At 47.5% G+C, this 23,780-nt stretch overlaps 1 pseudogene; it reads left to right on the top strand.

Moving 5' to 3' along the window:
• Positions 1–3,301: 3,301 nt before the first annotated feature.
• The window catches only part of LOC123995739, an 86,767-nt pseudogene continuing 66,288 nt past the window's right edge, over positions 3,302–23,780 (top strand).

Raw genomic sequence — 23,780 nt, 5'->3', positions numbered from 1 at the left:
CAGGTGGTAAGGGTAGGTAACAACACACTTTGATCCTCAATACTGGTGCCCCTCAGAGGTGCGTGCTTAGTCCCCTCCTGTACTCCCTGTTCACTCATGACTGCACGGCCAGGCATGACTCCAACCCCATCATTAAGTTTGCAGATGACAGAACAGTGGTAGGCCTGATCAACGACGAGACAGCCTATAGGGAGGAGGTCAGAGACCTGGCCATGTGGTGCCAGGTCAACAACCTCTCCCTTAAAGTGATCAAGACAAAAGAGATGATCGTGGACTACAGGAAAAGGAGGATCGAGTACGCCCCCATTCTCATCGACAGGGCTGCTGCCGTCCTAAACCAGTTCCTGAAGAAACTCTGCAAAGACAGGAATGTCTCCTTTTGTGACTATTTTGACTTCCTGGGGAACAACCAATATGCAAGCTAGTTTAGCCTACTCATAAACCCAGCTCAAACATGATTTTTTTTTTGTGAATCCTCATCATAAACGGCACTGACCACCACCGATGTACACGGAGGTAAAGTGTCAGTCTCTCCTGGCTCAAGGTTGAGGAGAGATTTACTGCATCACTATTGGTCTTTGTGTGAGGTGTTGATTTGTTGAAGATACTGAACTGTCTGTTCAAGCAATTGGCACACAGTCCATACACTCATCGGTACAAGACAAGACATGGAACCAAAGGTCTCGTCACAGTCCCCAGGTCAAGAACCGAGGCTGGGAAACACAGTATTAAATAGAGCCTTGACTACATGGAATTCTCTGCCACTCCAGGTAACTCAAGGTAGCAATAAAATCAGTTTAAAAAAACAGAGAAATGGAGGCTATGTGTGACGTTTTAAATGTATGTATATCAGTCCTTGAATAATAATGTTCTGCACTATGTATTATATTATTTTGGGCTCCCAAGAGGTGCAGCGGTCTAAGGCACTCCCAGCTAGCACAGTGGATCTGGGGCGCAGCGGTCTAAGGCACTCCCAGCTAGCACAGTGGATCTGGGGTGCAGCGGTCTAAGGCACTCCCAGCTAGCACAGTGGATCTGGGGTGCAGCGGTCTAAGGCACTCCCAGCTAGCACAGTGGATCTGGGGCGCAGCGGTCTAAGGCACTCCCAGCTAGCACAGTGGATTTGGGGCGCAGCGGTCTAAGGCACTCCCAGTTTGCACAGTGGATCTGGGGCGCAGCGGTCTAAGGCACTCCCAGCTAGCACAGTTGATCTGGGGCGCAGCGGTCTAAGGCACTCCCAGCTTGCACAGTGGATCTGGGGCGCAGCGGTCTAAGGCACTCCCAGCTAGCACAGTGGATTTGGGGCGCAGCGGTCTAAGGCACTCCCAGCTAGCACAGTGGATCTGGAGCGCAGCGGTATAAGGCACTCCCAGCTAGCACAGTGGATCTGGGGCGCAGCGGTCTAAGGCACTCCCAGCTAGCACAGTGGATCTGGGGCACAGCGGTCTAAGGCACTTCCAGCTAGCACAGTGGATCTGGGGCGCAGCGGTCTAAGGCACTCCCAGCTAGCACAGTGGATCTGGAGCGCAGCGGTATAAGGCACTCCCAGCTAGCACAGTGGATCTGGGGCGCAGCGGTCTAAGGCACTCCCAGCTAGCACAGTGGATCTGGGGCACAGCGGTCTAAGGCACTTCCAGCTAGCACAGTGGATCTGGGGCGCAGCGGTCTAAGGCACTCCCAGCTAGCACAGTGGATCTGGAGCGCAGCGGTCTAAGGCACTCCCAGCTAGCACAGTGGATCTGGAGCGCAGCGGTCTAAGGCACTCCCAGCTAGCACAGTGGATCTGGAGCGCAGCGGTCTAAGGCACTCCCAGCTAGCACAGTGGATCTGGGGTGCAGCGGTCTAAGGCACTTCCAGCTAGCACAGTGGATCTGGGCCGATTCCGGCTGAGAGTCAGACTTGGCCGGTGTCATGTAGCCTGAGTCTGGGCCGCCTTCGGCAGTATTACTTATGGCTAAAACGTGGGGATAGAGCTAGATCCGATTCTGGTGAGAATTATCTGGCCCAAATGTATTACTTGGGGCTACTCTGGCAGATGATTACACAGGCTGCTTTATATAATTAACATTCCATTATTTATTTTAATCATATTTTCTCATTGTTTCTATGATCAAATTAACATACAATTAACATTTAAATGAAATTATTTTAGAGTCTTGTGCAGTATTTTAGTATTTTGATACTTGTTGCAAGGCATTTGATAAGCATTAAAAACGTTATGGCTGGAACCTCCTGAGTAGTGCAGCGGTCTAAGACGCTGCATCGCAGTGCAAACGGCGTTGCTACAGATTCCTTTTCGAGACCCATTCCAGCCGTGCCCGGAACGCACAATTTGCTCAGTGTAGTTTGAGTTAGGGGAGGGTTTGGCTGACTGGGATGTCCTTGTCCCATGTGCTGTAGCGACTCTTGGGGTGTGCCAGGCGCATGAACACTGACCAGGTGTATGGCGTTTCCTCCGACACAAAATGCTTTTTTTGTGGATGGGTATCATTTTTATGTATAAAATGTATAATAGTAAAATTTAAAATGACTAAATCAGGAAATTCTGTATACATTTATATAAATTAGCATCAGGTCGCTTCTGGTGGGATTCTGGTAAGATGCCGGCAAAGTCGGCTAAATTCTGGTAGACTGAAACGGCCGATGTACTTGGGCCGACTCTGGGCAGTCATTCATTTTGATTCCGGGCTGAGTCCGACACCCGATTCCGGGCCGATTCAATTAGTTCCGCCCCCCACTTCTAGGCGGATTCATCATTACTAGCTGGGCTGCATCTCAGTGCTAGAGGTGTCATTACAGACCCTGATTCGAATCCAGGCTGTATCACAACTGGCCGTGATTGGGGTCACATAGGGTATCGCACAACTGACACAGCACCGTTATGGTTTGGCCGGGGTAGGCCTCATTAACTGACTTGCCTAGTTAAATAAATATATTTTGTTTCATGTCGGCCCCTGGAAGAGTAACTGATGTTTTTACACACAGAGAACAGTTTAATACACTCTAACACATAGGCTACAGTCATCTTATGACACTACAACTCTCTATATATCAGTATCTTATACAGCCGTTCAAAGTGATTATTATCATCGAGCAACTGTTCCACACCAAGAATCCTCTGTTGTGGTAACAGTGCACGCGCTCAGTCTCGGAAGCGCGCATGGAGGCTCCATGGACACAGACAGCTTCGCGCTTCGGTCCGAGTCCAGATCCTGGAAATTAGAGTGATCCGCGCCAGGTTTTGGGGTGATCTTTTTTAAAAGCGCCTCACTTTTAAAGCTCTGAAAAACATAGGCTAGTACCTATGGATAGATAGGCAGCTGATGACCAGAGGAGCAGCGGGAGGCGACCACTCATTCTGTGGAGAGTGAAATGATGCCTGAAGAACCGCTCAATCAGGGACAGTTGGATTAATGGGGGCAACTATTGTTTGGAAAATCATTTATTGGTTCAGATTTTTTTGTGGATTTCTAACCGGGTCCATGTCAAAATGCCATTTGCCAAACGGATCGTGGAACCCCAGTTACTGTGCAGGCATTCAGTCCCAAAAGAAGAGAGTTTGGTTTTCGAGGATCTGTGTACGGTCAACAATGTGGCTCTGTCCCGGACCCTACGACAGCTTTCCGACCTGGCCCGGCACGCCTGCTCTCTCTTCCAGGAGCTGGAGAGCGATATCGTGTTTACCAACCAACTGGTCCGGGGACTGCAGAGTAAAGTCGGTAAACTTCAGCAGTCTATCTCCGGGTTAGACGCCAAGCAGGAGGCAGTCCGTGAGTACACCACTTTCTACTACAGCTCAACCTTTTCTCAACCTTTAGCCACAGCGTGCCATGTGTTCTCTGCGGTTCTGCGTAGCCAGCACATGGTCTTCTAATAAAAACTACAACTCAGTGGGAAACAGATTGGTGCTCCAAATATTGAATCTGAAACATTGATACGGAATAGTAATCAATATGACACAGTGGGTTCCATCATGTTCATGTTGCGACCGTATTGGTTTATTAAAAGCTTGGGTCTAGGATATGGTCTGTTTTTGTGTTTTCAATATATTCTGAGGGCAATTGATCGCTAGATTGGCATGTTGACTGTTTCGCGGCGATCATCATTTTAGGCGATGGCACCAGTTTATGTATAACTGGCGTGGTGTACTCGCCATTTCAATGTTTTCATAACCAGGCTCTATCCATACATACTATGCTTTCAATCTAAATGCGACAATGAGGTTAGTTTGCTGTCCTGTATTGGGTTTAGGTCCATGGTAACATAATGAGGCCATGTGGAGGGTTAGAGGGCTGAATTAGGGTTAGGTCCATGGTAACATAATGAGGCCATGTGGAGGGTTAGAGGGCTGAATTAGGGTTAGGTCCATGGTAACATAATGAGGGTAAGAGGGCTGAATTAGGGTTAGGTCCATCGTAACATAATGAGGGTAGGGTTAGAGGGCTGTATTAGGGTTAGGTCCATCGTAACATAATGAGGGTAAGAGGGCTGTAGCAGCAGATGGGTCTTTTTGTTTGTTGTGTCAGATGTATTTTTCAGTTTAATTAAAGATTAGATTAAATGTACATTACACTGTTTTGTCAGTAATTTCAGTCCCAATCTAATGTATTTTTTCAGACCTCATCAACATTTCAATGCAGGATGGAAAAGAAGGGGTGTGAGGGAGTAACCAATCATTTCCCTGATACTGGCACAGCATGATGCTGTTGGCTTGCTAGTTTAATTTCTACACTCAAAAAAATCTGGGTTGTTTGGATGACCCAACTGCTGGGATGTAGTAGGGTCATGCTTTCATTAAAAAGATCAAGGTTGGGGTGTTTTAATGCTGGGTTGTACAGCTATGACGATTCCAACACCATTACGTCTGCAGATGACACAACAGTGGTAGGCCTGATCACAGACGACTACGAGAAAGCCTACAGGGAGGAGGTCAGAGACCTGGCCATGTGGTGCCAGAATAACAACCTATCCCTCAACGTGATCAAGGCAAGATTATTGTGGACTGCAGGAAAAGGAGGACCGAGCACGCCCCCATTCTCATCAATGGGGCTGTAGTGGAGCAGGTTGAGAGCTTCAAGTTCCTTGGTGTCCACATCACCAACAAACTAACATGGTCCTTGCACTCCAAGATAGTGGTGAAGAGGTCACAACAAAGCCTATCCCCCCTCGGGAGACTGAAAAGATTCGGCATGGGTCCTCAGATCCTCAAAGTTCTACAGCTGCACCATCGAGAGCATGGTTGCATCACTGCCTGGTATGGCAACTGCTTGGCCTCCGACCGCAAGGCGCTACAGAGGGTAGTGTATGCGGCCCAGTATATCACCGGGGCCAAGCTTCCTGCCATCCAGGACCTCTATACCAGGCGATGTCAGAGGAAGGCCCTAAAAATGGTCAAAGACTCCAGCCACCCTAGTCATAGACTGTTCTCTCTGCTACTGCACGGCAAGCGGTACCGGAGTGCTAATTCCAGGTCTAAGACTTGAACAGCTTTTAAAATGGCTACCCAGACAATTTGCATAGTCACTTTAATAACTCTACCTACATGTACATATTACCTCAACTAACAGGTGCCCTGCTCATTAACTCTGTACCGGTGTGTGTGTATATATATATATATCACATTTATATATATATCACATTTATATATATATATCACATTTATATATATATATCACATTTACATAAGTATTCAGACCCTTTAATCAGTACATTGTTGAAGCACCTTTGGCAGCGATCACTGTCTTGAGTCTTCTTGGGTATGATGCTACAAGCTTAGCACACCTGTATTTGGGGAGTTTCTCCCATTCTACTCTGCAGATCCTCTCAAGCTCTGTCAGGTTGGATGGGGAGCGTTGCTGTACAGCTATTTTCAGGTCTCTCCAGAGATGTTCAATCAGGTTCAAGTCCGGGCTCTGGCTGGGCCATTCAAGGACATTCAGAGACTTGTCCCGAAGCCACACCTGCCTTGTTTAGGCTGTGTGCTTAGGGTCTGTGTCCCATTGGAAAGTCAACCTTCGCACTAGTCTGAGGTCCCGTGTCCTCTGGAGCCAAAATTGTATAATTTTCTCTACTTTATGCATATTGTTTTTATACTGAATTAGCAGATCTTCAACCAAAACCTAATTTTAGATGAAGGGAACTAGAAAATCGATCCAAGTCTGCTGTCTCGAACTTGAAATATAAACATTAGCTGGCTTATCACTAGCACGTGGGCTTGAGTGACTGTTGAGACCTGTGTTCATGTTCTATTGCCTGCTACAATAAGGTTGTCATTATTAGTGAATGTGCAGTATGCATGGTTCTAGTTACATTTGTAACAAAGGTTATTTTCATAGGCTGATCAGTGGTTACTCCCAAAAAACGCATGTTAAACTATTTTTATAAAATTAATTCAGGTTAATGGTTGTTGAAGGCTTATATTTAGCCAACGTATAATTTTACAAACCCGGAATTCATTAGATTATTGCTAACTGTTTGAAATGCAGCGTAACTGTTTGAAATGCAGCGTAACTGTTTGAAATGCAGCGTAACTGTTTGAAATGCAGCGTAACTGTTTGAAATGCAGCGTAACTGTTTGAAATGCAGCGTAACTGTTTGAAATGCAGCGTAACTGTTTGAAATGCAGCGTAACTGTTTGAAATGCAGCGTAACTGTTTGAAATGCAGCGTAACTGTTTGAAATGCAGCGTAACTGTTTGAAATGCAGCGTAACTGTTTGAAATGCAGCGTAACTGTTTGAAATGCAGCGTAACTGTTTGAAATGCAGCGTATTTGATCTTTTAATTGTACAAAGCTTATTTAGAGAGAACATAAACATTTTTTGATATATTGTGAATCGCCCACAAGTCAAAAAAACAAAACAAATGGAGATCTGATGTTAGACCATATCACCCAGCTGTACTGGGAGGCTTATTAGAGGTATACATGAAAGTCATCTTTATGTTTGAGCTGTTAGTGCAGGGTGAGCTGTTGTTAGTGCAGGGTGAGCTGTTGTTAGTGCAGGGTGAGCTGTTGTTAGTGCAGGGTGAGCTGTTGTTAGCGCAGGGTGAGCTGTTGTTAGTGCAGGGTGAGCTGTTGTTAGTGCAGGGTGAGCTGTTGTTAGCGCAGGGTGAGCTGTTGGTAGCGCAGGGTGAGCTGTTGTTAGTGCAGGGTGAGCTGTTGTTAGCGCAGGGTGAGCTGTTGTTAGCGCAGGGTGAGCTGTTGTTAGTGCAGGGTGAGCTGTTGTTAGTGCAGGGTGAGCTGTTGTTAGTGCAGGGTGAGCTGTTGTTAGTGCAGGGTGAGCTGTTGTTAGTGCAGGGTGAGCTGTTGTTAGTGCAGGGTGAGCTGTTGTTAGCGCAGGGTGAGCTGTTGTTAGCGCAGGGTGAGCTGTTGTTAGCGCAGGGTGAGCTGTTGTTAGCGCAGGGTGAGCTGTTGTTAGCGCAGGGTGAGCTGTTGTTAGCGCAGGGTGAGCTGTTGTTAGCGCAGGGTGAGCTGTTGTTAGCGCAGGGTGAGCTGTTGTTAGCGCAGGGTGAGCTGCACACAGCGGACTTCCTACTAGTGCACACCGCCTCAGTGCTAACAGTGTAACTCTGGTTCATAGGCACATGATTACTACAGACAATATCTGTAGGATCAACAGTTAGTGCAGGGTGAGGGTTAGCAGATGGGCTGTAGGGTGCGGGGTGGCTGTTGTTAGCAGGTGGGCTGGTTAGCAGGGTGAGGGGTGCAGGGTGAGCTGGTTAGCAGGGTGAGCTGTGTTCCATCCTGTTAGTGCAGGGTAACCTGACCCAGGGTGACTGCTTGCCTAACTCAGGGTGAGCTGTTAGTAGGGTGACTGTGACCCAGGGTGAGCTGCCTTAGTGCAGGGTGACCCACCATGAGCTGTTATCCCTGCCTGTTGTTACCCTGAGGGTGAGCCTGCCTGCCTATCCCTGAGCTCCCTTAACCCTAACCGTTCCCCTGCCTGCCTAACCCTGACCCACCCTGCCTGCCTAACCCTGACCCACCTGCCTGCCTAACACTGACCCACCATGCCTGCCTATCCCTGCCTGGCTAACCCTGACCCACCCTGCCTGCCTATCCCTGCCTCCCTAACCTTAACCGTTGTTGCCTGCCTAACCCTGACCCACCCTGCCTGCCTAACCCTGACCCACCCTGCCTGCCTATCCCTGCCTGCCTAACCCTGACCCACCCTGCCTGCCTATCCAGGGTGAGCCTGTTAACCCAGGGTGAGCCCACCAGGGTCCCTGTTGTTATCCCGATCCCCTGCCTCCTGACCCATCCCGATCCCCTGCCTCCCTGACCTGTCCCGTTATCCCCTGAGCTCCCTGACCCATCCCTGATCCCCTGCCTCCCTGACCCTGACCCATCCTGCCTGTTGACCCATCCTGTTCCCCTGCCTCCCTGACCTGACCCATCCTGCCTGTTGACCCATCCCGAGCCCCTGCCAGGGTGAGCTGTTGTTATCCAGGGTCCCCTGCCTCCCTAACCCAGGGTGAGCTCCTGCCTCCCAGGGTGAGCCATCCCGTTCCCAGGGTGAGCTCCCTGACCCATCCCTGATCCCCAGGGTGCCTCCTAACCCTGACCCATCCTGCCTCCTGACCCATCCCGATCCCTGAGCTGTTGTTAGCTGCCTCCCTGACCCATCCCGATCCCTGCCTCCCTGACCCATCCCGATCCCCAGAGGAATTCAACCCAGACCCATCCTGCCTCCCTGACCCATCCAGGCGATCCCCAGCCTCCCTGACCCATCCCGATCCCCTGCCTCCCTAACCCTGACCCATCCTGCCTCCCTGACCCATCCCGATCCCTGCCTCCCTGACCCATCCCTCCCCTGCCTCCACTGACCCATCCCTGATCCCTGCCTGCCTCCCTGACCCATCCCGATCCCCTGCCTCCCTAACCCTGACCCATCCTGCCTCCCTGACCCATCCCGATCCCCTTGCCTCCCTAACCCTGACCCATCCTGCCTCCCTGACCCATCCCGATCCCTGCCTCCCTGACCCACCCTGCCTGCCTATCCCCTGCCTCCCTGACCCATCCCGATCCCCTGCCTCCCTGACCCATCCCGACCCTGCCTCCTAACCCTGACCCATCCTGCCTCCCTGACCCATCCCGATCCCCTGCCTCCCTGACCCATCCCGATCCCCTGCCTCCCTAACCCTGACCCATCCTGCCTCCCTGACCCATCCCGATCCCCTGCCTCCCTGACCCATCCCGATCCCCTGCCTCCCTGACCCATCCCGATCCCCTGCCTCCCTGACCCATCCCGATCCCCCTGCCTCCTAACCCTGACCCATCCTGCCTCCCTGACCCATCCCATCCCCTGCCTCCCTGACCCATCCCGATCCCCTGCCTCCCTAACCCTGACCCATCCTGCCTCCCTGACCCATCCCATCCTGCCTCCCTGACCCATCCCATCCCTGCCTCCCTGACCCATCCCATCCCTGCCTCCCTGACCCATCCCGATCCCCTGCCTCCCTGACCCATCCCGATCCCCTGCCTCCCTAACCCTGACCCATCCTGCCTCCCTGACCCATCCCGATCCCCTGCCTCCCTGACCCATCCCGATCCCCTGCCTCCCTGACCCATCCCGATCCCCTGCCTCCCTGACCCATCCCGATCCCCTGCCTCCCTAACCCTGACCCATCCTGCCTCCCTGACCCATCCCGATCCCCTGCCTCCCTGACCCATCCCGATCCCCTGCCTCCCTAACCCTGACCCATCCCGATCCCCTGCCTCCCTGACCCATCCCGATCCCCTGCCTCCCTGACCCATCCCGATCCCCTGCCTCCCTGACCCATCCCGATCCCCTGCCTCCCTGACCCATCCCGATCCCCTGCCTCCCTGACACACTGCCTGCTCCTCTGGGATGATGCGGTAGCCTAATGGTTAGATCGTTGGACTAGTAACCGGAAGGTTGCAAGTTCAAATCCCGAGCTGTCGTTCTGCCCCTGAACAGGAAGTTAACAGGCAGTTAACCCACTGTTCCTAGGCCGTCATTGAAAATAAGAATTTGTTCTTAACTGACTTGCCTAGTAAAATAAAGGTAAAATAAATAAAAAATACTCCCCACATGGGAGGGGAAGAGTAGAGGTTGGCAAGGTGGCAGGGCTTGTTTATGAAAGTGTTTAGTTTATATGTGTAAGGGTTTAGCTGGAGGACATGTTAGTCATTACTGCTACATTCCTGAGGCTCCTGGCAGACGGGTGAGCAGAGCAAGTGCTACTGCATGGTCCTCTCCTCCTAGAACCTGGTGTATATTTTCAGGACACAATCTGTAGCAAATAAATTGGCAAATGAAAATGTTTTGTCCAGCAGGTTATGGTACACCTCAGACATGACTGTTCCTAATGCATGTTGAAGACCTTCCAAACTATTACTTAAGCTCTGTTTGTTCTGTCTCCATGGGGACTGGAACACCTATGTGGTTGTTGATTGTTAGTTGGGGAGGGGGGGGCTGTTTGCCCTGATTTGAACTTCTTTGTCCATAATGTTTCACCCATTGTTTCCTATGACTGAAAAGAGCTTCTGGACATCAGAACAGCGATCACTAACCATGATTTGGATGAGGAATTCTACTTCAATGACTCTGCTGTGCAGGATATACTTCTCACCTGGGCCCTGATCCCCTGAAGAGACTGTGATATGGAGGCCGATGTGTGGGTACCCTGCTGAAACTACAGAGGAGAGTAAATAATCTACCCTCTGTTCTATTGGCCAATGTACTGGAGAACCAACTGGCCTTCTAGGCAGAGTTGCAAAGAAAGAGCCATATCTCAGACTGGACAATAAAAGATTAAGATGGGCAAAATAATACAGACACTGGACTTGAGGAGCTCCGCATGGAAGGCCAGCATCCCAGGGTCGCATTTTAACTGTTGACGTTGAGACTGGTGTTTTGCTGGTACTATTTAATGAAGCTGCCAGTTGAGGACTTGTGAAGCCTCTTTCTCAAACTAGACACTCTAATGTACTTGTCCACTTGCTCAGTTGTGCACCGGGGCCTCACACTACTCTTTCTATTCTGGTTAGAGCCAGTTTGCTCTGTTCTGTGAAGGAAGTAGTACACAAGGTTGTACGAGATCTATAATTTCTTGGAAATTTGTCGCATGGAATCGCCTTCATTTCTCAGAACAAGAATAGACTGACGAGTTTCAGGAGAAAGTTATTTGATTCTAGCAATTTTGAGCCTGTAATCGAACCCACAAATGCTGATGCTCCAGATACTCAACTAGTCTAAAGGACAGTTTTATTGCTTCTTTAATCAGAACAACAGTTTTCAGCTGTGTTAGCATAATTGCAAAAGGGTTTTCTAATTATCAATTAGCCTTTCAAAATGATAAACTTGGATTAGCTAACACAACGTGCCACTGGAACACAGGAGTGATGGATTCTGATAATGGGCCTGATATTCCATTTTACATTTTTTTTCCAGCAACAATAGTCATTTACAACATTAACAATGTCTACACTGTATTTCTGATCAATTTGATATTTTAATGGTCAAAAATGTATTTTCTTTCAAAAACACTGACATTTTTAAGTGACCTAAAACCTTGTGTGTGGAAAAAATATATTTTTACACACACACACCACTACATTGACACTCACACACATTGTCAAACAACACATATTTTTTGTTACACCTTTATTTAACCAGGTAGGCTAGTTGAGAACACCTTTATTTAACCAGGTAGGCCAGTTGAGAACACCTTTATTTAACCAGGTAGGCCAGTTGAACAAGTTCTCATTTACAACTGCGACCTGGCCAAGAATGGAAAGCACTGCGACAAAAACAACAGAGTTACACTTGGGATAAACAAAAGTATAGTCAATAACACGATAGAAAAGGTCTTAAGACAGTGTGTGCAAATGTAGTAAGATTAGGGAGGTAAGGCAATACATAGGCCATAGAGGTGAAATAATTACAATTTAGAATTAACACTGGAGTGATAGATGTGCACATGATGTGCAAGTAGAGATTCTGGGGAGCAAAAAATAAATGACAATATGGGGCTGAGGTAGTTGGGTGTGCTATTTACAGATGGGCTGTGTACAGGTACAGTGATCAGTGAGCTACTCTGACAGCTGATGCTTAAAGTTAGAGGGAGATTCAAGATTCCAGCTCCAGTGATGTACATTTAAAAAAAAATATTTTGCAATTTGTTCCAGTCATTGGCAGCAGAGAACTGGAAGGAAAGGTGGCCAAAGGAGGTTTTGGCTTTGGGGATGACCAGTGAAATATACCGGCTGAAGCGTGGGCTACGGGTGGGTGTTGCTGTGGTGACCAGTGATCTAAGGCGGGGCTTTACTAAAAAAAAATATATGCCATTTAGCAGACGCTTTTATCCAAAGCGACTTACAGTCATGTGTGCATACATTCTACGTATGGGTGGTCCCGGGGATCGAACCCACTACCCTGGCGTTACAAGCGCCATGCTCTACCAACTGAGCTACAGAAGGACCATTTACCTAGCATAGCCTTATCGATGACCTGGAGTCAGTCCGGGCCAGCCAACGAGAGCATACAGGTCGCAGTGGTGGGTAGTATACAGGGCTTTAGTGACAAAACGGATGGCACTGTGATAGACTACATCTGAGTAGAGTGTTGGGGGCTATTTTGTAAACTACATCGCCGAAGTCAAGGATCGGTAGGATGGTCAGTTTTACGAAGGTATGTTTGGCAGCATGATTGAAGGAGACTTTGTTGTGAAATAGGAAGCCGACTCTAGATTTAATTTTGGATTGGATGCTTGATGTGAGTCTGGAAGGAGAGTTTACAGTCTAACCAGACACCTAGGTATTTGTAGTTGTCCACATATTTTACGTCAACCGTCCAGAGTAGTGATGCTAGTCGTGCGATCAGTTGAAGAGCATGCATTTGGCTGTACTAGCATTTTAAGAGCAGTTGGAGGCCACGGAAGGAGTGTTGTATGGCATTGAAGCTCGTTTGGAGGTTAACACAGTGGCCAAAGAAGGGCCAGAAGTATACAGAATGGTGTCGTCTACGTAGAGGTGGATCAGAGAATCACCAGCAGCAAGAACAACATCATTGATATATTTACATAGAAGAGAGTTGGCCCGAGAATTGAACCCTGTGGCACCCCCATAGACTGCCAGAGGTCCGGAAAGCATGCCCTCCGATTTGACACACTGAACTCTGAATAGTTAGTGAACCAGGCGAGGCAGTCATTTGAGAAACCAATGCTATTGAGTCTGCCAATAAGAATGCGGTGATGGACAGTCATGCCTCGGCCAGGTCGATGAAAATGGCTGCACAGTACTGTCGTGATCGATGGCGGTTATGATATCGTTTAGGTACGGTGGGATTCGAAATGGTCAGTGATCTGTTTGTTAACTTGGCTTTCGAAGATTTTAGGCAGGGCAGGATGGATATACAGTTGAAGTCGGAAGTTTACATACACCTTAGCCAAATACATTTAAACTCAGTTTTTCACAATTCATGACATTTAAGCCTAGTAAAATTCCCGTCTTAGGTCAGTTAGGATCACCACTTCATTTTAAGAATGTGAAATGTCAGAATAATATTACAATGATTTATTTCAGCTTTTATTTCTTTCAACACATTCCCAGTGGGTCAGAAGTTTACATACACTCAATTAGTATTTGGTAGCATTGCCTTTAAACTGTTTAACTTGGGTCAAACATTTCAGGTAGCTTTCCACAAGCTTCCCACAATAAGTTGGGTGAATTTTGGCCCATTCCTCCTGACTAAGCTGGTGTAACTGAGTCAGGTTTGTAGGCCTCCTTGCTCGCACACGCTTTTTCAGTTTTGCCCACAATTTTTTTTTTTTTGCCCAGGGCTTTGTGATGGCCACTCCAATACCTTGGCTTTGTCCTTAAGCCATTTTGCCACAATTTTGGAAGTATGCTTTGGGTCGTTGTCCATTTGGAAGAACCATTTGCGACCAAGCTTTAACTTCCTGACTGATGTCTTCAGTTGTTGCTTCAATATATCCACATAATTTTCCCTTCCTCACGATGCCATCTATTTTGTGAAGTGCACCAGTCCCTCCTGCCGCAAAGCACCCCCCACAACATGATGCTGCCAACTTTTTTCTCCAAAAAGTACGATCTTTGTCCCCATGTGCAATTGCAAACCGTAGTCGGGCTTTTTTATGTAGGTTTTGGAGCAGTGGCTTCTTCCTTGCTGAGCGGCCTTTCAGGTTCTGTCGCTATAGGACTTGTTTTTACTGTGGATCTAGATATTTTTTTGTACCTGTTTCCTCCAGCATCTTCACAGGGTCCTTTGCTGTTGTTCTGGGATTGATTTGCACTTTTCGCACCAAAATACGTTCATCACTAGGATTACAGAAGTCGTCTCCTTCCTGAGCGGTATGATTGCTGTGTGGTCCCATGGGGTTTATACTTGCGTGCTATTGTTTGTACAGATGAATGTGGTACCTTCAGGCATTTGTAAATTGCTCCCAAGGATGAACCAGACTTGTGGCGGTTTACAATATTTTTTTCTGAGGTCTTGGCTGATTTTCTTTTGACTTTCCCATGAAGCACTGAGTTTGAAGGTAGGCCTTGAAATACATCCACAGGTACACCTCCAATTGACTCAAATCATGTGAATTAGCCTATCAGAAGCTGCTAAAGCCATGACATAATTTTCTGGCATTTTCCAAGCTGTTTTAAAGGCACATTGTGATATAATTCACTGTAAGTGAAATAATCTGTCTGTAAACAATTGCTGGAAAATGACTTGTCATGCACAAAGTAGATGTCCTAACCGACTTGCCAAAACTATATTTTGTTAACAAGAAATTTGTGGAGTGGTTGATAAACGAGTTTTAATAACGCCAACCCAAGTGTATGTAAACTTCCGACTTCAACTGTAGGTCTGTAACAGTTTGGGTCTAATGTGTCTACCCCTTTGAAGAGGGGGATGACCGCGGCAGCTTTCCAATCTTTGGGGATCTCAGACAATACAAGAGGTTGAACAGGCTATTAATAGAGTTGCAACAATTTCCTTGGATCATTTTAGAAAGAGAGGGTCCAGATTGTCGAGCCCAGCTGATTTGTAGGGATCCAGATTTTGCATCTCTTTTAGAACATCAGCTGTCTGGATTTGGGTGGTTTGGGGGGGTGGGCTGGGCCAGTTGCTGTGGGGGATGCAGAGCTGGGGTTGGGGTAGCCAGGTGGAAAGCATGGCCAGCCGTAGAGAAATGCTTATTGAAATGCTTGATTATCGTAGATTTATCTGTGGTGACAGTGTTTCCTAGCCTCAGTGCAGTGGAAAGCTGGGAGAAGGTGCTCTTATTCTCCATGGACTTTAGTGTCCCAAAACTTTGTGGAATTAGTGCTACAGGAGGCAAATTTCTGTTTGAAAAAGCTTGCCTTTCCTAACTAACTGTGTATATTGGTTCCTGCCTTCCCTGAAAAGTTGCATATCGTGGGGGCTATTCGATGCTAATGCAGAACGCCACAGGATATTTTTGTGCTGGTCAAGGGCAGTCAAGCCTGGGGTGAACCAAGGGCTATATCTGTTCTTAGTTCTACATTTTTTTGAATGGGGCATGCATATTTAAGATGGCGAGGAAAGCACTTTTGAAGATCAACCAGGCATCCTCTACTTACGGGAAGAGGTGAATATCCGGGCCAGGTCGATTAGAAAGGCCTGCTTGCTGAAGTGTTTTAGGGAGATTGTGACAGTGATGAGGTGTGGTCATTTGATCACGGACGCAGGCAATGAGGCAGTGATCATAAAATCCCTGTTCAACACAGCAGACGTGTATTTAGAAGGCAAGTTGTTCAGGAGGATATCTGAGGGTGCCCATGGTAATGGATTTGGGTTGATGTTGCGCTGTGCAGACTGGCAGCTATTGACCGAGCTGAGGCTGGCTGGTGTCAGAGTTAATGGTGAAGACCGCAAGCAGTGGCTTACTGACTTGTAGATAGTTAGCTGGCTAGGTTCTGATGGGGGTTCCGGTTCTAAAGTATAAAAATAGCTGCTCCGTACCACATTGGGTGAGGCGAGTTGCAGGAGAGTAGATTGAAAGTGAGTTTACAATGTATTTGAAAAAAAAAGAGAAATGGTAATTTACCAATTTCACGGGACAAGAGAACGCACGTCCGACTGCTACAGAATCTTGTCCCAGCGCTATGCCCCTTGACCCAGCGCTATGCCCCCTGTCCCAGCGCTATGCCCCCTGTCCCAGCGCTATGCCCCCTGTCCCAGCGCTATGCCCCCTGTCCCAGCGCTATGCCCCCTGTCCCAGCGCTATGGGAAGAGGGCACGACAAAGCCTATTCCCCCTCAGGAAACTAAAGTTTTGGCAAGGGTCCTCAGATACTCAAATGGTTCTACAGCTGCAACACAGAGAGCATCCTGACTTGTTTTTACCCCCAAGCCATAAGACTCCTGAACAGGTAATCAGATGGCATACTATCCCAATCAGCCTGAATAACTGGTGCCCGTACATTATGTAGCCTCACTACTGTTATTTACTGTCTTTTTACTGTTTTTTTTATTTCTTTACTTACCTAATACCTTTTATACACTGTTGGTTAGAGCCTGTAAGGAAGCATGTCCCAACGCTGTGCCCTAGCCCCCCAGTCCCAACGCTGTGCCCTAGCCCCCCAGTCCCAACGCTGTGCCTTAGACTGTTAGGCCTGGGGCCATGAGCCCAGACTATAGGTTGTCCAGCCAACCTGACATCTTAGAGAGAAAGACCATTTTTAAAGTACATACTAACTTTTCAGTCATTAATATCACATTAGTACAACTTTTTTGTTTTCTCCAATGAGCAAATAACTTAAGAGCCAAAACAGTATTGCCTAAGACAGTGGTTGAGTTTACATCACTTAACATTATGTTGCTAGTACTGTTTAGTAGAGGAAAAGTGGGACAATAAATGTTTGACTACAGGATATTCTACCTGAGTGAACAGTACCTCAGTGATTCTTCTGTTACCTGATTCCTCTGTTGGAGGGACTGTTTCAAGATGGAGTGGCGATAGTCTGAGAACTTAGATCTTGAAATGATGCCAGTATTGTACAGCTCATTCTCCAAACAGTCAGACTTTGTGCACCAGTGAGTATCAGGGAAGAATGGTTAACTAACTCCGCTACTCAGCCTGGAGCTAAGAGAACAGAGAAGAACAGAGGTGGGTTTTAATAGCCTGTGATGGCTCTGTCCTCGGTGGAGAACATAGCTGTATTGTTAAGACTGTCCTCGGTGGAGAACACAGCTGTATTGTTAAGACTGTCCTCGGTGGAGAACACAGCTGTATTGTTAAGACTGTCCTCGGTGGAGAACACAGCTGTATTGTTAAGACTGTCCTCGGTGGAGAACACAGCTGTATTGTTAAGACTGTCCTCGGTGGAGAACACAGCTGTATTGTTAAGACTGTCCTCGGTGGAGAACACAGCTGTATTGTTAAGACTGTCCTCGGTGGAGAACACAGCTGTATTGTTAAGACTGTCCTCGGTGGAGAACACAGCTGTATTGTTAAGACTGTCCTCGGTGGAGAACACAGCTGTATTGTTAAGACTGTCCTCGGTGGAGAACACAGCTGTATTGTTAAGACTGTCCTCGGTGGAGAACACAGCTGTATTGTTAAGACTGTCCTCGGTGGAGAACACAGCTGTATTGTTAAGACTGTCCTCGGTGGAGAACACAGCTGTATTGTTAAGACTGTCCTCGGTGGAGAACACAGCTGTATTGTTAAGACTGTCCTCGGTGGAGAACACAGCTGTATTGTTAAGACGGTCCTCGGTGGAGAACACAGCTGTATTGTTAAGACGGTCCTCGGTGGAGAACAGCTGTATTGTTTAAGATGACCTCTGTCCTCTGTGGAGAACATAGCTGTATTGTTAAGATGAGCTGTGGACCTAAGACGGACCTTGATTGTTTTTATACACTTCGGAGAAAAATTATATGAACCAATGACTAGTTTTATAACAACTGATTTCCTGAATGTGTTGCTATATAATTTCTGACAGCAGTTCATATTGAGTTAGTGTGTTTTAGGTTTATTGCACATCAGAGAAGCATGAAATATAAAACTGAATGGAGACTGTATTTGCCTTCTAACCAGGACCATCTGCGAGGTGTAAGAGTTAAACAGCCCTGATATTAGTCTTTTTGAACCACAGTCTTCTCTCAGTGCTTTTATAGAAAGCTTTCTACTATTCATTTCATGTTGTGAGATTTCGTGTTCTCTGGAGCTTTATTGGGGTTTCAGAGTCACCCAGGAGAATATGTTATTGGAAACGTTTGTTTCCTGATGTTGACTCATTTCTGGGAACTGTGGTACTGTTGACCTGTTGCGTCACAGGGCTGACAGAGGGGCCAGGTCGGCTTTACTCTTATTCCAGAGAGAACTCCTGCAGTCAACCTCTGAAAAAGAGGATAGTTGGACACAGGCTGCCTTGGAAAGTACCTGAGGGTGTGGTGTTGTGTAGTTAGAGCAACATGTTAGTTCCCCACGTGGGCCTCTGGAGAAACAGATAAACCTGGCAGATTTCCCAATATGGTGCTGTGTTCCACTAAAACAGAGCACTGAAATGCTAAAACACTGGGACGGGTTCTTTCGTTATTAGCAGGACTTTCATTTTTGTTCCAGCCCTCCTTATTATCTCCACAATACCACTGAAGAAGAACAAGACCAGCCCTGTGTCTTTGTTATTATGGTCCTTCTTCTCTGGCTACTGCTTGGCCAGAAGTCTTTATGATTTCATACTGGGTAAAAGGCCTGGATGTTTCAGCTATAGAGGTTGTCATGAAGATGACAATGGTTCCAATGGTTCCAAAATCTGCTCACTGACTCAGACGTTTTTTGTCTTTCTCCATACATACTGTTGCAAACGCGTGTTAAATAGACTGAACAAAAATAGAAACGCAACATGCAAACATTTCTAAGATTTACAGTTCATATAAGGACATCAGTCAATTGAAAGACAATCATTAGGTCCTAATCTATGGATTCTCACGACTGGGAAAACATATCTATTTATTCACCAGCCTCAACCCATTTACTCAAAAGCATCTTCAACCTATTTAGTCACCAGCCTCAACCCATTTAGCTTCACCGGGGAAAGATGGAGCCGACAGATGGGGCAGCTCTGCTTCTAGCTCTTAAGCACCTTTGCAGTGTATTTTATTTTTATTTCTTACATTATTAGCCCAGAAATGAGTTGTGTTATTTCATACAACTGGAAATAACTTTTTGATATCAGAGCAGCAGTAACTCACCAGCATTACAACCAGGAATAAGACTTTCCCCAATTGGATCCTTTGTTCGTACCCTCCAGGGCATTTGAACTGATGCCTGAGGCTGATCTAAAACACTGCTGGAGGAGAAGATGTATTCGGAGTGGACTCCTATTCAGACTCATGAGGCGCTCACTTCACCCACCGCTTCAGAGTATATTACTCGCTAATGTTCAGTCTATGGGTAATAAAGTTGATGAACTCAGGGAGAGGATCTCCTTCCAGTGAGAAATCAGGGATTATAACATGCTCTGTTTCACGGAAACATGGCTCTCTCGGGATATACTGTCCGTACAGCCAGTTGGGTTCTCAGTTCATCGCGCAGACAGGAATAAAGATCTCTCTGGGAAGAAGGGCCGGGGTGTATGTTTCATGATTTAACTACTCATGGTGTAACATACAGGAACTTAAGTCCTTTTGTTCACCCGACCTAGAATACCTCTCAATCAAATGCTGACCGTAATTCTCTTGGGAGGTAATATCTTCGGTTATAGTCACAGCCGTGTATATTCCCCCCTCAAGCCGATAGCATGACTGCCCTCAAGGAATTACACTTGACTATGCAAACCACACATCCTGAGGCAGCATTTATTGTAGCTGGGGATTTTAACAAAGCTAATCTGAGCAAAACGCTCCTGAAGTTCTACAAACACATTGACTTTAGCACTCGCTCTGAGAGTATGGGTCCACTGCTACTCATCTTATTGAAATGCCTACAAGGCCCTCCCCTGCCCTCCCTTCAGAAAATCTGATTGACTCCATTTTTATTATTATATATTATTTATAGGCAGAAATTCAAACCGGAAGTACCCGAGCTACGGACTATTCGAAGCTGGTCTGACCAATCAGAATCAATGCTTCAAGATTGTTTTGATTCCGCAGACGGGGATATGTTCTGAGTAGCCTCTGGGAATAATATCGACGAATACGGTGACTGAGTTTATCAGGAGATGGAGATTTTGTTGCCACCGACTATTAAACCCAAACCAAAACCATGGATCGATGGCAGCATTCACAAAACTGAAAGCACGAACCACTGCATTTAACCTAAGGTGACTGGGAATATGGCCGAATACAGTGTAGTTATTCCCTCCGTACCTCACAGGCAAAACGTCAGGACAAGGTGGAGTCGCAATTCAACGGCTCCGACACGAGACGTATGTGCCAGGGATTTCAGATAATCACAACTAAAAAGGGAAAACCAGCCACGTTGCGGACAGTCTTGCTTCCGGATAAGCTAAACCACTTTTTGCCTGCTTTGAGGATAACACAATACCACTGACATGGCCAACTACAAAGGACTGTGGGCTCTCCTTATCTGTGGCCGACGTAAGACATTTTAAATGTGTTAATCCTCGCAAGGCTGCCCACCCAGACAGAATCCCTAGCCACATCCTCAGAGCATGCACAGACCACCTGGCTGGAGTGTGTACGGATATATTCAATCTCTCCCTGTCCCAGTCTGCTGTCCCAGTCTGCTGTCCCCACTTGTTTCAAGATGTCCACCATTGTTCCTGTTCCCAAGAAGTTAAAGATAACTGAACTAAATTACTATTGCCCTGTAGCACTCACTTCTGTCATCATGAAGTGCTTTGAGAGACTAGTCAAGGATCATAGAACTTCCACCCTACCTGTCACCATAGACCCACTTCAATTTGCTTACCATTCCAATAGATCCACAGATTGTGCCATCGCACTGCACACTACCCTATCACATCTGAACAAGAGGAGTACATATATTAGAATGCTGTTCATTGACTACAGCTCAGCATTCAACACCATAGTACCCTCCAAGCTCATCAAGCGGGAGGCCCTGGGTGTGAACCCCGCTCTGTGCAACTGGGTCCTGGACTTCTTGACGGGCCGCCCCCCGGTGGTGAAGGTAGGAAACAACATCTTCACCCCGCTGACCCCGGTGGTGAAGGTAGGAAACAACATCTTCACCCCGCTGACCCCGGTGGTGAAGGTAGGAAACAACATCTTCACCCCGCTGACCCCGGTGGTGAAGGTAGGAAACAACATCTTCACCCCGCTGACCCCGGTGGTGAAGGTAGGAAACAACATCTTCACCCCGCTGACCCCGGTGGTGAAGGTAGGAAACAACATCTTCACCCCGCTGACCCCGGTGGTGAAGGTAGGAAACAACATCTTCACCCCGCTGACCCCGGTGGTGAAGGTAGGAAACAACATCTTCACCCCGCTGACCCCGGTGGTGAAGGTAGGAAACGACATCTTCACCCCGCTGACCCCGGTGGTGAAGGTAGGAAACGACATCTTCACCCCGCTGACCCCGGTGGTGAAGGTAGGAAACGACATCTTCACCCCGCTGACCCCGGTGGTGAAGGTAGGAAACGACACCTTCACCCCGCTGACCCCGGTGGTGAAGGTAGGAAACGACACCTTCACCCCGCTGACCCCGGTGGTGAAGGTAGGAACGACACCTTCACCCCGCTGACCCCGGTGGTGAAGGTAGGAAACGACACCTTCACCCCGCTGACCCCGGTGGTGAAGGTAGGAAACGACACCTTCACCCCGCTGACCCCGGTGGTGAAGGTAGGAAACGACACCTTCACCCCGCTGACCCCGGTGGTGAAGGTAGGAAACGACACCTTCACCCCGCTGACCCCGGTGGTGAAGGTAGGAAACGACACCTTCACCCCGCTGACCCCGGTGGTGAAGGTAGGAAACGACACCTTCACCCCGCTGACCCCGGTGGTGAAGGTAGGAAACGACACCTTCACCCCGCTGACCCCGGTGGTGAAGGTAGGAAACGACACCTTCACCCCGCTGACCCCGGTGGTGAAGGTAGGAAACAACACCTTTAGTGATCCTCAACACGGGGGCCCCACAAGGGTGTGTTCTGAGCCCTCTCCTGTACTCCCTGTTCACCAATGACTGAGTGGCCATGCACGCCTCCAACTCAATCATCAAGTTTGCTGACTACACAATAGTAGTAGGCCTAATTACCAACAATGACGAAACAGCCTACAGGGAGGAGGTGAGGGCTCGGAGTGTGGTGCCAGGAAATTAATCTCTCACTCAATGTCAACAAAACAAAGGAGCTGATCATGGACTTCAGGAAACAGCAGAGGGAGCACCCCCCTTATCCACAGACGGGACCCCAGTGGAGAAGGTGGAAAGTTGAAGTTCCTCAGCGTACACATCACTGACAAACACACATAGTCCACCCACACAGACGGTATGGTGAAGAAGGCGCAACAGCCCCTCTTCAGCCTCAGGAGGCTGAAGAAATTTGGCTTGGCACCTAAAACTTTCACAGCTGCACAATGGTGAGCATCCTGTCGGGCTGTATCACCGCCTGGTACTGCACCGCCTGCAAATGCGGGGCTCTCCAGAGGGTGGTGGGGTCTGCCAAACACTTCAACTACCTGCCCTCGGACACCTACAGCACCCGATGTCACAGGAAGGCCAAAAAGATCAAGGACAACAACCACCCGAATCATTGCCTGTTAACCCCGCTATCATCCATTAGGTGAGGTCAGTACAGGTGAATCAAAGCTGCGACCGAGAGACCGAAAAACAGCTTCTATCTCAAGGCCATCAGACTGTTAAATAGCCGTCGCTAGCACCTTAGAGGCTTCTGCCCTATATACATAGACTAGAAATCACTGGCCACTTTAATAATATCTACATATGTTGCATTACTCAACTCGTGTGTTTTGTATTCTGTTCTACTGTATTTTAGTCTATTCCGCTCCAATATTTCTCATCCAAATATTTATATTCTTAATTAAGAATTGGTTCTTAACTGACTTGTCTAGTTAAATGTAACATGTATTCCCTTACTTTGTATTTGTGTGTTGTTAGATATTACTACACTGTTGGAGCCAGAAACAAGCATTTCGCTACACCACCCGCAACAACGTCTGCTAAACACGTGAACAATAACAATTTGACTAATCTCAACCTCAAGCCCTTTAGTTACAGACTCATTTAGTCAGCAGCCTCAACCTCCTCAACCCATTTAGCATGTATACAGTTGAGGCCGGAAGTTTTACATACACCTTAGCCAAATACTTTTAAACTCAGTTTTTCACAATTCCTGACATTTAATCCTAGTAAGAATCCCCTGTTTTAGGTTAGTTAGGATCAACACTTTATTTTAAGGATGTGAAATGTCAGAATAATATTAGAATTATTTCAGCTTTCATTTCTTTCATCACATTCCCAGTGGGTCAAAAGTTTACATACACTCAATTAGTATTTGATAGCATTGCCTTTAAATGGTTTAACTTGGGTCAAATGTTTCGGGTAGCCTTCCACAAGCTTCCCACAATAAATTGGGTGAATTTTTGGCCCATTCCTCCTGACAGAGCTGATGTAACGGAGTCGGGTTTATAGGCCTCTTTGCTCGCACACGCTTTTACAGTTCTGCCCACAAATGTTCCATAGGATTGAGGTCATGGCTTTGTGATGGCCACTCCAATACCTTGACTTTGTTGTCCTTAACGTCTTAGTGACGGGGCAGTATTTTCACGTCCGGATGAAATGCATGCCCAAATTCAACTGCCTGCTACTCATCCCCAGAAGATATGCATA

This window comes from Oncorhynchus gorbuscha, linkage group LG02 (assembly GCF_021184085.1).
Source record: "Oncorhynchus gorbuscha isolate QuinsamMale2020 ecotype Even-year linkage group LG02, OgorEven_v1.0, whole genome shotgun sequence".
Taxonomy (NCBI): Eukaryota; Metazoa; Chordata; class Actinopteri; order Salmoniformes; family Salmonidae; genus Oncorhynchus; species Oncorhynchus gorbuscha.
The sequence above is the reverse complement of the archived record's forward strand: the minus strand, read 5'-3'. Positions and strand labels throughout refer to the sequence as shown.